The sequence below is a fragment of the Myodes glareolus genome, chromosome 23 (genome assembly GCF_982192425.1).
Source record: "Myodes glareolus chromosome 23, mMyoGla1.1, whole genome shotgun sequence".
NCBI lineage: Eukaryota > Metazoa > Chordata > Mammalia > Rodentia > Cricetidae > Myodes > Myodes glareolus.
This window is the reverse complement of record NC_142048.1, coordinates 56,858,220-56,872,714: the sequence shown is the minus strand read 5'-3', so window position 1 is coordinate 56,872,714 and position 14,495 is coordinate 56,858,220.

Below are 14,495 nucleotides of genomic sequence, written 5' to 3'. Positions count from 1 at the left end.
GATAGCTAATATTGTCAATTTGATGGGGTCTTGAATACCTGAAAAGCTAAGGCCCCGGGCACATCTGTGAAGAATTCTCTAGATGAGGTCAACTAAGCAAGACCATCTGCCCTGGATGGGGGCATCAGCATCCCACTGGCTGGGGAACGGGTCTACTGAATAAGGAGGAGAAAGCTTCCTGTCTGTGGATACAGTGGAACCAGCTACCTCAAACCCCTGCTCCTGGGTCCTCCCACCATGATGGACTGCACCCTCACACCATGAGCCAAAGTAAGCCCCTTTGTCTTTAGTCTGTCTTTCTAGGGTGTTTGGTCTTCGTGGCAAGGTAAGGAATCATACATGTAGGATCTGTTTGACCACCCGGAGGGCAGACGGTGCACACTGCAGCCATGGGCCAGGTCTTCTCATACAGTAGGCCTCATCCCGAATCTCCTGGATTGATGCAGCCTCCTTGGGGTGAGGAGGGATTTAAGTCTTTGCTATTTTGGGTGGGGAGAAGCAGATACGAGTGTTGGGTTCATTCCATCAGCTAAAAGTCTGAGCAGACTGCATTACTGGGCGAGCACCCTGCTGTGTCTGCACTGTGGCCTGGGACTTGGGTTTGACTGAACCTGAACAGGCTGTCCGGGGTGTCAGACTGGAAGTCAACCATTAGAACTCCCAGTCTCCATCTTACCACAGCCGACCTTGGGGGTGTTCAGCCCCCATCGCCGTGGCTCTGCAGATGGGATATACATTCTTGGTTCCATTTTCCTGAATTGTGAACGTTGGTCTGGAGGAAGGGGGCTAGATTCTGCATTTTCTCATGTTGCCTTTAGTTGAAGGTCACCTGGGGAAGGGGGACTTGGCATCATAGGTCCTTTGGAAGCAATATGGCTTCCATTCTTTGAGGGCAGACCTCAAAGATGACCAGTGTGACTTACCTTGTCCTGTGTGGGTGACTCATCAGACCTGCCGAAGGGGCTCCTGGGAATTGTGATGATGGCAACTGCTGCCCCTACTGAGGGTGTGCCAGGATGGCCTGCTCCCTCTCCTCACTTCTGTGACCCTGTGTCTGTGTCTTGCCAGTAGGACAGTCGGAGAGGGGTGTGTAACAGTCACTGTCACCTGTGCATCTTTCCAGAGTACTGGGTGCTGGGGTGAGGCTGTTGCAGGCCTTCCAAAGGGCTTTTCTACTGCAGTGATATTTTGTTTGTGTTTTATAAATAAAGCTGCCCTGAAGATCAGAAGGTAAAAGTAAACCACTAGAGACCAGGTAGTGGTGTCACGTACCTTTACTCCCAGGATTTGGGAGAGAGTCAGATGGATCTCTGTGAGTTCAAGGCCACCCTGAACAATACCAGATCAATGCAGAAACAGATCCAGGTAGTGGTGACTTGCACCCTTAATCCCAGTAATAGGGAGTCATACGCCTTTAATCCTAGCACTAGACAGAATATAAGGTGGGATGAAACAGGAACTCACTCTCTTTCAGTCTGAGGATTTCTTAGAGGTCAGAGCTCTCTTGTGGCTTGGCTGCTTTGCTTTTCTGATCTTCAGGTTGAACCCTAATATCTGTCTCTGGGTTTTATTATTCGTGCTACAACCCCACACGTTCAGGACCGCGGAGAGTATTCAGCCAGGAGATGAGTGACTCCATGTGAGGTAAGCATAAACCCGACTGCCACTGGACCGTGACAGTCTCCGCTCTCAGCAGTGGACACTTTGTGCTTGAGGCTGCACAGCCTTCAGAATCCACTTTCCTTGTCCTTTCTCTGGGGTGTAAACACTGACGCCTGGGGAAATTTGCCTCTGGGAAAATGAAGGTCGCTTAGACACATTTTGTGCCTTGACTTCGCTCAATGATTTCCTTTTGGAGGACGTCAGGGGCTAGGGGCTAGGGGCTTTGATGTTCTGGAGACTCTTTAATGGAGTCTGGTGTCTGTCACCGTGGTCTGAGAGTTCCTCCAGAGAGACTAGAACACCTTGGCCATGCTGAGCAGCCTGAGTGGCAATCCCTCCATTTGTGAAGATTTTGCAATCAACTGCTCCACACCCCTTCAGGGTCAGGTCCTCTGTATGTGCTCCTGTAGTTCACTAGAAGGGTACCAGATGGCTTTGTGACCTGCATGCAGCACTAGGCTACCCTCTGCTGGTTTTCTTTGTGCCACCAAGACCAAGATTTATATCTCAGTGCTGGTATGGGGAGGGAGGGCATTGTGACCTTCAAGGGACTCACTCAGGGCAGACCTAGGATGGTGAGCTCAGTGCTGGTCACATGACTGTGGGGGTCATAGACCTTCGCATACAGACAAAGTCAATTTCTAGAGTCTTGTGAAGTAAAGGGACAGGGACTTTCTGCCTTTATCTGAAGTTTTCTGTGGGTTGTCATGTGTGTGTGCCCGTGTGTGTGTGTGTGTGTGTGTGTGTGTGTGTGTGTGTGTGTGTGTGTGATGTCAGTCTTCAGAGCACACAGGAAGTGCAGGTCCTATGCCCAGGTCCTATGCCCAGTGTGGGTCGCCCTATGGGTCTGTCCTGGGAAGTCATACAGACACAGATGATGGTTGGCACAAACCTTTTGTTCCCGGAGTGGTATTCTGTTCTAGTCTGCCCACACGATCCTTTATTTTCTTTAATCAACAATGACATCTTCAGGAAGACCCCAGGCTCCTCTAGGAGTCCCGGCTCCTTAATTAGCAGCCTCTTTCCCTTTGTGTTCTCTTTGCAGGGTGATCCAATTTTGAACAAAAAGAAAGCTTTGCACATTTACAACTTCTACACCAATTACATTCATGCTATCTTTTCTTCATATTGATGAAGCTGATAAAAATAGAAAAACTTAAGAGTCTTGTATCGAAGACCAGAGGCCCCCCCCCCCGCCCATACAAAATCCTTTTATGCAGTGGCCTTTCTCCACTGTGTGCTCATTAACACAGAAGGAATCCAAATCTTCTCTGAGGACTGAAGAATCGTATCTCTCCTTTTCCAAGCTCGCTTTACCTCCTTCTATGTCCCCTCTGTGCGGATGGCTTGACATTAATGCCCTACTTGGCTGTGCTCTGTTTTCCCTGGGTTTATGATTAAAGTGGCAAACTCTGGATTATGCTTGGGACATCTTTTCTACCCCATACATATCTCATTTCCCACCCCACCCCACTCTGTATCTAACTCATGCCCGGCTCCATGCCCACCCTGCCCTCACCCCTGCCCCCAACTTGCTCACCACTTACATACCATACAACATTGCTTTTCATCTCAGCTGGATCCCCAAGAAAGCCATCCCTCTTTATCCTTAGGGACATTTGCTAATGAGCCCGGTAGTTTCTTATGTGACCTGTTTCCACAATGATTTTCAGGAAACCCAGACCCCTGGAAATAAGCAGACGCATGGTGAACCCCTTGCAAAGACATTGACTCAGGAATTTTTAGGATGCTGTTAGCCTTGAGCAAGATCATCTCAAAGCATTTGTTTATCCCCCAAATCAATATGGTAGTTAATTTTCTCGTTGCTGTAACCAAACACCTGGCAGAACCAGCTTAAGGTGGTAAGGTTTGTTTATTTCATCGCCCCCTTTAATAGTTCAGTTCATGATGGCAGCAGAGGTCCAGTGGTCAAGATGGCAGCAGTTGGTAGCTGTGAACAGATGAGTTCTCAGGAACAGATCAGCAAGCAGAGCTCAAGCCAGACGTGAACTCAGACCATCACTCTCGAAGGTCTCCCTCTAGTGACTCACCTCTGTCGGCCATGCTTCCTACCACTGCAGTTCCAGGGCCCCCGAAAGCAGCACTGCTGGTTGAGGAACAATTGAGATGCAGGCAGCATGCGTGGGAAGACGGTCTCAGTACCGAAGGTGGGGGAAGCTGCAGTGAGCTGTGCTGTCTGACATCAATAGTTCATCAAGAAAGTCCCTCACAGACGTAGCTTCAAGCCGATCTGGTCTGGGCAGTCTCTCCATGGTGACTTCCTCAGATGACTGTAGGTTGTGCCAAACTGACTGCAAAAGCTAATGATGACAGAACACTTTTGTAGCAATCACCCTGTGGGTCTGGCACGAACCCCTCTGTGAAGACGTGGCGCCATGACCTGACCAGTGTTCCCTCAATGGTTTGTTTCTTTTGTATCAGTGTGATATGTATTCCTGTGTGCATACATGTGGAGAACAGACATCTTTGATTGTATCTCACCTAATTTTTTGTGACAGGGACTCACTGACCCTGGGCTTTCTGATTCGGCTGGCCAGAAAGGTCCAGGGCTCCACCTGTGTCTGCCTCCCTAGTGAGAGGTTACAAACGCATGCCAGCATGCCTGGGATTTTGTGTGGCTGCTGGGAAGCCACACTCGGACCTTCATGCTTGCACAGCAGCTGTCTGCCTGCCAAGTCGTCTCCCCAGAGTTTGGCCATGAGGTTTTGGGGGGACATGCAAACCCTTGCAATCACAGGTTGGATTTCTTCCTCATTGTATTTGAGTACTTATAGATGCTTTTATTTTGCTGCAAAATAAAGAACTTGACCTCAGAACAGACTGCTAGTAGGTGCAGGGTTTCTCTCTGTGGAGTGCTTTGAAATCGGTGTTGACAGGCACAACAAGTTGAGCGTAAGAACCCTGTGTAAGGATACTTTTATGCTGTGTCAACTGTGGTTTGATTCCCTTCATCCCCCAGAAAGAACATGACTCCAGGCAATAGGAAGACCTGGCCTCTGACCCAGCTCCTGGGACGTGACCTCTAAATTCCCAAAAGTTTCCTCTGTGACAGGAGCGTTTTAGGTGGCCCTGAACAATTGTGCTAACAAATGACATTGACCGACCCAGAAGAGCACACATGGGACCTGAGTGTGAGGAACGTGAATCTAGACAATGTTCTTGACCTCAGGGAGGGCAGACTGTGCCACAGGGCCATGAGTCCATCGTGGAGCAAAGGCGGGGGAGCCCCAACAAGGCTTGGTGATCCCTGGTGGGCAGTGTACTTGAGAGTCCTGGGAGGGTGGGCGTGAGGGGATGACTGGGCTGATGGCAGAGGGCCAGGAATCCCACCTCCTCCGAAAGCAGCCCCGTGCTTCTGGTGAGCAGCCCACATGCCTGCAGAAAACCTCACGCCGTGGTTCAGTTGTGTTCCATGCTGCAGTGTCTGCTGAGCCTTCACAATGGAGAAAGTTCTGGAAAACCCTCAGGGCAAGGAAACAATACTTCTGGCTACACAGTATCTGACAGATTATGTAATGAACCCATTGTCCTCACCTGTCTGGGAATGAAAACATTTATTCTGCTGCACATTGAGGTGGCGCACACTATAATCCCATCTTTTGATGAAGCAAAGAAAAGTTGGGTTATTTTTAGATAATGAACTTGCTTATCAGTCTGGATTTGGAGCAAGGATGTGGGGCCTGCCTCAGTATGGCGCAAAAAACTCTGGATTCTTGATCTAGAGCTATCAACACTGAAGGCCTATGCTTCCATGGATGGTTTTCAGGCTTGCAAATGGATGAATTATCAAAGGAATCTTGGTCTCTGGCCCTTGGAGTGGTCTTAGAGTTAGGTGTGAGCATTTGCATGAAGGTCACTATGCCTGATGGCTTTTACTTTTTGGGCTGTACAGGATAGAGGTCTTGTCACCCACCCATGGAAGTTTCTGTGATTGGAGGGAGGTCTAAGCGAGTGGGCAAAGTGTGGAACTATGCTACATGGTCCAGGCATGTACAGTACACATCAGCGTGGTGGAAGGAACTGGTATTGTGGGTGCCATGGACAAGGCCATGTGACCTCCTGGGGTCTGGAGGTAGGAGAGACTTGCTCTGGCCTGGTCACCAAGGGGAGTTTGGGGCAGCACCTGGTGAGCCCTTTTGGATGAAGGAAGGAAACCAGTGTTTCCAGTGTCTGCCCCATGCCAGGTAGCCTATGAAGTATAGGCTGGAAACACAATGTCATCAGATGGTGGGAAGCTCAGACCAGAATGCCAACAGGAATGTGACAGCAAACACTGTCCACATGAGGTTTCAGATAAACTAGAATGGGGGCATTTGTTTTGCCTTCTGGTAAAGAATTGGATTTGTCTATGTTTTGCCCATGTTCTTAAAACTGAGGGAGACTGTGTTGAAAAGGAAGGGACTACTTAATTTGGTAGAGGAAATTACAGAACATCATAGCATCAGGATGTGCTATGGTCATCACTGGTTGCATTTAACCAGGTTTGCAGTGAGAGTTGGGAGTTAAAAGCAAAGCAGGAAGATGTGCAAACCGTCTGGTAATGGAGAAAGTTTAAGTTCATGGACAGAAAGACCAGTGCCGTTAAAAAGAAGCTGAGCAATGTATACAAGGAAAATGGGAAAGGAACTGGAAAGACTCTGCCTCCTTCAGGCTCCAGGGCATAAAACTGGATTTATCCGAAAGGCTTTCCTTCAAAAAGAGAGCGACTCCAGAGCACCCTGCTCACAGGAGGCTGCATAAGGAAGTATTTTCCTGGGTTCAGTCACCCAGGCATCTAAAGGCCACTGCTCCAAGGTCTTAGCCCCTGCTGGGTGCTGTCCAAGCACTACATGGTGCTGACTTTGTAGCCATGGAGAATGAAAAAAAAAAATACAGGGCTGGGATGGTGTCCATGCTATTATTACAAAGGACATGTGAATTAGAACTTGATGAAACACAATGTCACAACCAATGGTGTAGCCACACTGAAAAATAGATAATAGCAAATGTTGGCAAAAATGTGGAAGGTGAATGTAAATGGACATTTCTCTCCCACCTGCCAATTTCCAAATAAGCACTCTGAGGCTTATATTAATTACAAATCCTTGCCCAATAACTCAGGCTTGTTACTAGCTAACTCTTAAATTAACCCATATTTCTATCTATGCTTTGCCACGTGACTTGGTACCTTTTTCCAGTACAGCACACCCCTTTTACTCTCTCTGCATCTGTCTGGAGACTCCGGACTCCACCCTTCTCCTTCCCATCATTCTTAGTTTGGTTGCCCCACCTATACCTCCTGCCTGGCTACTGGCCTGTCAGTGTTTCATTAAGCCGATTTGAGTGACAAATCTTTACAGTGTACAAGAGGATTACTCCACAGCAGGTAAAACTCTCCTGCCTTGCTGCAGGGAGCATAAATAGTGGAGTTGCTTTGGAGAATCATTTGACCGTCTTTAGAATGTTAATCACAGTCCGTGTGTCTTAGTCTGCCCAAGTAGCTACAACACCCCCCACTCCCCAGAATGGTGGCCTGTAAACAGTAGAAATGTATTCTCATGGTTTTGGAGTCTGAAGTTCATGATCATGACACCAGTGGATTTAGTGTTGGTGGGATCCTGATTCCCAGTTCACAGATGGTGTGTTCTCCACCTCCTAATCATAAGGAGGTGGGGAACCCTGAAAAGCCTGGATCTCACCACTACCTCCCACCTTTGTGACCTAGCCACTTCCCAGGACGCCTGAATCTCAGCACACCAAGATTCAGGTTTCAGTATACACACTTCAAGGATAACAGACACGGTGGATGCTACTGAATGACAGCGTTTCCACTGCTCAGCATCCTTAGGGTTGGAAATACACAGCATGCAAAGCCTAGGTGGAATACTCTGGCTGGTGTTCACCCCAGAGGCAGATGTGAGAGTGGGGAGCCATCAGGTGACCTGGCTGCCAAGTGGGCAAGCTGAGTGTGGGAAATGGGTATGAGGTGTGTACCTGGAACTCTTAGATGGCAGGTTTAGAAGCAGAATTAATATCCTGGTTGTATTATCAACAACTACTGAAAACCAGTATCTGTTCTCAGCCTTGCAAGCTAACCTTTTGGATCATGCCATCCTTGTCCATGACACTTCTTGCTTTTCCTCTAGATGCTTTATTACTTCATTTCTGGGGTTGGCTCTGCCTCCTGCCACCAGTATCCCTCTGTCCCTTCCTGCTTCTCTCCTTCTTCTCTCCTTACCTCCATTTCTTCTTTTGTTTCTTTCCTTATTTCTTTATCCTTTTCTTCCTCATTATCTTCTCATTTGTCATCCTCATCACCATCATCATCACTGCCATCATTGTCACGTCATCCTCATCACCATCATCATCACTGCCATCATTGTCACGTCATCATCATCATCATCATCATCATCACTATCACATCGTCATTGTTATCATAATCACCATCACATCATCATTGTCATCATCATCATCGTCATCCTCATCACATTATTGTCATCATTATTATTATTGTCATCATCATTGTCATTGTCATCATCATCATCATCATCACATCATCATCATTGTCATCATCATCACATCACTATCATCATCATCACATCATCATATCATCATAATGTCACCATTATCATTACATCATCATCACATCATCATCACATCACCATCATTACATCATTGTATCATTATTACATCATCACATCATTGTATCATCATCATATCACATCATCATCATCATTATTGTCACATCACTATCATCACATCATTAACACATTATCATTACATCATCATATCGCTATCATCATCACATCATCACATTATCATCTTCTCATCATCATCACATTATCGTGGACACTCATGCCATGGTGAGCATGTGGAAGTCACAGGAGGGCTATATGGCGCTGGTGCTATCCGTCTATCTCTATGTGGGTTCTAGACATAGCACTCATATTGCCAGGTTTGTGTGGCAAGCGCCTTTATTCATGCAGCCATCTTGCCGACTGCCCTACTCCCGTTGTTCTTACGCTGGAGCCTGGCTTCAGCAGCCTGGGAATGTAGAGAGTGTCCCCTCCTTACTCCTTGGCACTGGTACTGTTGTCATGGTTTGCTATAACTGTGCTGACCAGCCAGCTGCCCTGGAGGAAGGCCCCTGCCCATTGCCACAGCCCTGCTCTTCAGCTCTGAGGGTCTTCCTCGCCCTCCGCCGTTGGCTTTCTAAATCAGTCATTTATCTCTCCTGTTTCAGACGAATCCCCAAATGTTGCTCTGTCAAGCTATGTGCTGCTTGCTGTCGATGGCAGATGTGCACTGCTGCTCGCCTGGCCTTCTTAAAGGGCCAATCACCATGGTAACCACATTACCGAGAATTGCTTTGTCTCCCTAAAATACCCTTCAGAGAAAGGTCATTCTGTATTAACGTCTCCAGCAAAGCCAGCCATGCTCTCAGCTCTGGGCCTCTCATCCCTGTGTGCTGTTCTGTGCCTGTGTTTTCTGTCATGTCATTTCAGGGAACTCAAAACAGGGTGGAATATTGAAAGCAGAAAGACTCTGATGCTTAAAGGGGCACATGAGCAGCCGGGTGAAAATGAAAGGCCTCTTTGGCTGTGATCCTTACAGGGAAAGCTTTCTTGGCTCCTAGTTCTGCTGGCTGTTGCCCTGTCCCCTGTGTGAAGTGAGATGGGAACACCCAGATGTCACTGAGTTCAGAGGCTGACCTCAAAGGGCAAGGAGGTTACAGAGGCCCCAGCTCACACAGCACTGCTCCAAGCATGACTGACTGTGGGTATAGAGACCTCTGGCCCTGTGAGGTCAACAGTGGGGTGTTCCCTTTGTTTCCTTTGAACCTCTCTGGCTCTGACAGAGCCATTTCTTGGCCTTCAGAATGAGAGACACTGGGCTGCTCGGTCCTTTGCTTCTTTCTCTGGCAGGAAAGAGGCAGAGGCCTTCAGGCCTGGCAGCTTTTTCTAACTATGTGAGCCCAGGAGCTCCGCCTCCTATCCAGAGCTGCCCTGTGTCATCCCTGCCCTCTACCTTCTGTGTGCACAGTGGGACAGCACACAGTCCCATCCCCACCCGTGTCCTTTGCCCTCTGTGTGCACAGTAGGACAGCACACAGTCCCATCCCCACCCGACCTCTGTCCTCTGCCCTCTGTGTGCACAGTGGGACAGCACACAGTCCCATCCCCACCCTGCCCTCTGTCCTCTGCCCTCTGTGTGCACAGTAGGACAGCACACAGTCCCATCCCCACCCTGCCCTCTGTGTGCACAGTAGGACAGCACACAGTCCCATCCCCACCCTGCCCTCTGTCCTCTGCCCTCTGTGTGCACAGTAGGACAGCACACAGTCCCAACCCCACTCCTGCCCTCTGTCCTCTGCCCTCTGTGTGCACAGTGGGACAGCACACAGTCCCATCCCCACCCTGCCCCCTGTCCTCTGCCCTCTGTGTGCACAGTGGGACAGCACGCAGTCCCATCCCCACCCCGTCCTTTGCCCTCTGTGTGCACAGTAGGACAGCACACAGTCCCAACCTCACCCCTTTCCTCTGTCCTCTATGAGCACAGTGTGACCACAGGCAATCCTGTTCCCACCTCTGCTTCTGACCCTTCCACAGGAGATGAGTGTGACCACATGCAGTTTCTATAGTTCTCTGTCACAGTACAGGCCTGTCCCACCCTGTCCCCAGCCTGTCCATCACCTGGGGGTTAGCTCCTCACTCCTGAGCTGTCCTTGAGTAGCCTCTTAGTGCCTGGCTTCTTCCAAGTGATGCATGGCTTCTCTCTCTCTCTCTCTCTCTCTCTCTCTCTCTCTCTCCCTCTCCCTCTCCCTCTCCCTCTCCCTCTCCCTCTCCCTCTCCCTCTCTGCCTCTCTGTTTCTCTCTCTGTTGGGACAATGTCCAAGAATGGAGACTGGTGAGATTTCTGATTGCTCGTGAGAAAACTCCAAGAAACCAAGACAAGAAGGGTCTTGTGATCTCCGTGTCTCCAAAAGCACGGAATTGTTCTTGGCTTGTGCTTTCGTGCCCCTCCCAGGTGCAGTGGATGGGAGTGAGTTTGCCTGAGATCACTCATCACAACTGACGGTTGTTACTTGTTCACACACCTCTACGGGAAATGTGTGATTTGCCATGCGCGACTTGTCCTTGTGATTGTACGTGTGACTCAGGTGACTGCTGTTAGACCTCAGAGGAGAAAGTCGGCTAGTGCACGAGCCCTCCTCATTTCTAGGCCCCACTCTCCCAGGTCCACATTGCCAACTCTATCCCCCGCTCCCTGTGTATCTCTCTGCCTCTCTCTGTCACTGTCACAAATGGTTCTTAAATAATTTTCAAAACCCTCCAATTTTACTACCTCCTGCCCTCATCTTCAACACTTCACACTGCATATTTCACAGTCCTAACCCCACACATATTTCAGTTTACTCTGTTGTCCCCAAATGTCTCCTCATGTGCTATTCCGTGTGGGATTGGTTGAAGGCCACGTGTTGCGTTCTGTGTGACGTGTCTCTCTATTTCCTGTGATCGAATAGACTGTCTGCTGCCCTTTCTTTGAAGCCATCAACAGCATGGGGCTCCTTAGGTCTGGACTGTGGCACTTGCTCTCGCGGTTAGATTTGGGGTGAGTGTTCTGTATGATGCCTCATGGGTGGTGTCCTGCGCCTCTGTCTCACTGTGGTGAGGACATGGGACCACTTCTTAAATGTGATCATTTGGGTAGGACGGGTGCCTGAGTTCTGCCGGAAAATTCTTTGTTTCCTTTTGAAGTAACAGGGTTCTGTGGGCTGCTGGGGTGAGCCGTGTAAGTAGCCCGACCAGAGATTTCAACCCCAGTCTTCAAGTCTGCAGAATAGGGCTGTTCTTTTCCTCTGGCCGTTTCTATAAAGAACGACATTTCCACTGGGCGTGGTGGCACAGATCCACAATCCCAGCACTTGGGAGGCTGAGGTAGGGGGATGATGGACTTGAGGCCAGCTTGGGGTATACAGCAAGTTCCTCGCCAGGCTAGGGTCATAAGGTCATAGCTAAGGTCATAACGTCATAGCTAAGGTCCTCTCACACAAAGAGAAAAGAGAAAGGAAGAACACCCCCCACCACCACCAGACTGAAAACAAAGCAAAATAAAAGGGTTCATTACAGATTCAAGGGCTTGCCACCCACACTCATGCTCCACTTCCCACATTGTTCTTTCTGATGATGGAATTGTCTCGAGTGCCCACAGAACCTCTTCAATCAGCGTGCCGAGTGGGATGCCCTCAGTCCTAGAGGAAGCTCCCCTTTCTCTTAGAAAGCCCACTTAAGCTCCTCCGTCGGCCCCACAGAGACCAGGAAGGGGCTGACTTGCTAGGCAGCCCTGAAGCCTTTAGTGGAAATGTTCTTACAAAAAGCCAGGACCCTGGGGTGCTGGTTTCTGCTGGGGGGGATGCTGCTTCTGTGGATGGAGCATCAGAACAGGAAATGTGTCCTTACCGACTGTGCCCTGGGAGCCCAGCCCAGCCACTTACCGCCCCTTTTCTTCTTTACTATTGGTGTCTGGTGGTAGTGCATTTCACCTGCTCTCAGCACAGGTTGGTTCTGGGAATTGAACCCAGCTCCTCTGTAAAAGCAGCAAATATTCTCTGCGGACCCATCTCTCTAGCCCCAAAGAAATTACTTTCTAAAGTATGTATGTGCATTTCTTATTTAACTCTGTTTGTACAGAAGGGCACTAACATGTGTGTGTGTGTGTATATATGTATATATACACACACACATATATATAATATAATATTTAAATATAATTTATAAATAAATATTTAAATTTGTGTTTTTCTTTAATGTAAAAATGCATCCTGGAATTACTGTTGGCTCAATATCGTCCATGGACGTATTCCCTTTTTATGACTGCAGTCCCCTGTCTGTGGCCAGTCTACTGTTTGTGTTAGCAGGCTGACCAAGGATTGGGCTTTGGGTACTGTCCACCTACATCTGTGGAGATGGTTTTTCAGGACTGTGTCTTAGATGCCGGTCCCTGGGTCAAAGGGAATATTATAGTAGAGTTTTCAGTCTATGGGAGCCTTTGGTGATAGATCAGAACCAGGGGCCAGGCTAATAGCTTTCAAAGCTGCTGACTGCGATGACTGAGACCCACTGCTTAGAGGCTACAGGGCCTCCATCATAATAGCAGCATCTGGGAAGCAAGCGAACACCTGAGCCCATGGGAGGCATTTCGCATCTGAACAGGGTAAGTGTGTATATTGTTTGGCAACTACGAAAACCTTTGATGAAATATTGAATCATCATTCCCCATCCAACACTACATGCGAGGCTTTGATCAGGGGGCCTGCCCACAGATCTGTGGTCAGACTTTTCATTTTATTCCCCAAGCTGGTGAGGGAGATGTGGCGTGCTAGGTATTTCTGAGGGACGCTAAACATCTTCTTCACACAGCAGGTCCCTTCTCTGTGCTGATTCATGAGCCATGTCTATGTGTGTGCCTGTTTCCTGTTGGATTTTTAACCTGTTGGTGCTTCTGTTTTAAACAATAGTTTGTATGTTCACTTTCATATGTGAGAGGCAATGCAGATGTTTTCTGCCCATTTCCCTTGTTGTCTGACTTGTTGATAGTGTTTTTCTGAAGTTAGAGGTATATTAAGTTCCCCCTCCAGGACGAGAAACTGTTGTAGGAGCTAGCCCAAGGGCGAGGTGGCTACTCCGTGGCTCCTGAAAGTGAGCACTCTGATCTTAGCATTTTCCTGTCTCTGCTGTGGCCACCTGGCATGCAGGGCTGGTTTCTTGTTTCCATGTGTTTTCTCTCTGTATAAGTTGGTGTCTTTATGTCGGGATTCGTCTAATCTCCAATACTTCATTATCCACTTACTTATCGATGTCTGTATGGACTCTTGATATCTATTGTATTGTATTGATGGTTGTGTCAGTGTTATCCGCACAGGCATTCTGGATGCTCAGCTCTGGAGTTCTTTCCTGAGGGTTTTCAGGAGCATCCTACATCTTCTTCTGCCTCTTCCTATCTGTGCCCTTCCTTCTGGTTCTACAAGATGCCCATATTCTTCATTCTTGCTCATAACCTGGAACCTGCTGTGTCTTAAAGAACCCTTGTCTTGGAGGGTAGTGTTAAAATCCAGTCTGGTCTTGGTGTGCCCATGGGGGATGAGGTGACCTCTAAACCCCTCAGTACCTCCAAAGTTGCCTCCTTTCCTTCAGGGCATAGCTTTTTTCTTACTTTCCCTTTCCCATTACGTATGCATTAAGACAGGCTGTAGTGGAAGACTCCAGGAATTTAGAAAGAAACAGACATCAATCTGCACCACATATCAGTGAATCATTATAATCATTCTATATACTTATCATTATATACTCTATCTATCTATCTATCTATCTATCTATCTATCTATCTATCTATCTATCTATCATTATCTATCTATTATCTATCTATCTATAATTATCTATTATCTATCTATCATCTATCTATCTATCTATCTATCTATCTATCTATCTATCTATCCATCTGTCCTTCATCTATCCATCTATCCATCCGTCTATCTATCTATCTATCTATCTATCTATCTATCTATCTATCTATCATCCATCTATCTACCTATCATCCATCTACCTATTATCTATCTACCTATTATCTATCTATCTATCTATCTATCTATCTATCTATCTATCTATCTATCCATCCTTTCAATAATCCCTTGTTTGTCTTGCTTTCCTTCCTCAAGCAATGCTGAACAAAACAGAGAATTGGGAGTCTCTGGGCTTGGAAGTCTACTATATACTGGCTCTTGTCTGTAGCTTGGTGAACAGGATGAGGATGGCAAGGTCGTCCTCTGAAAAAAG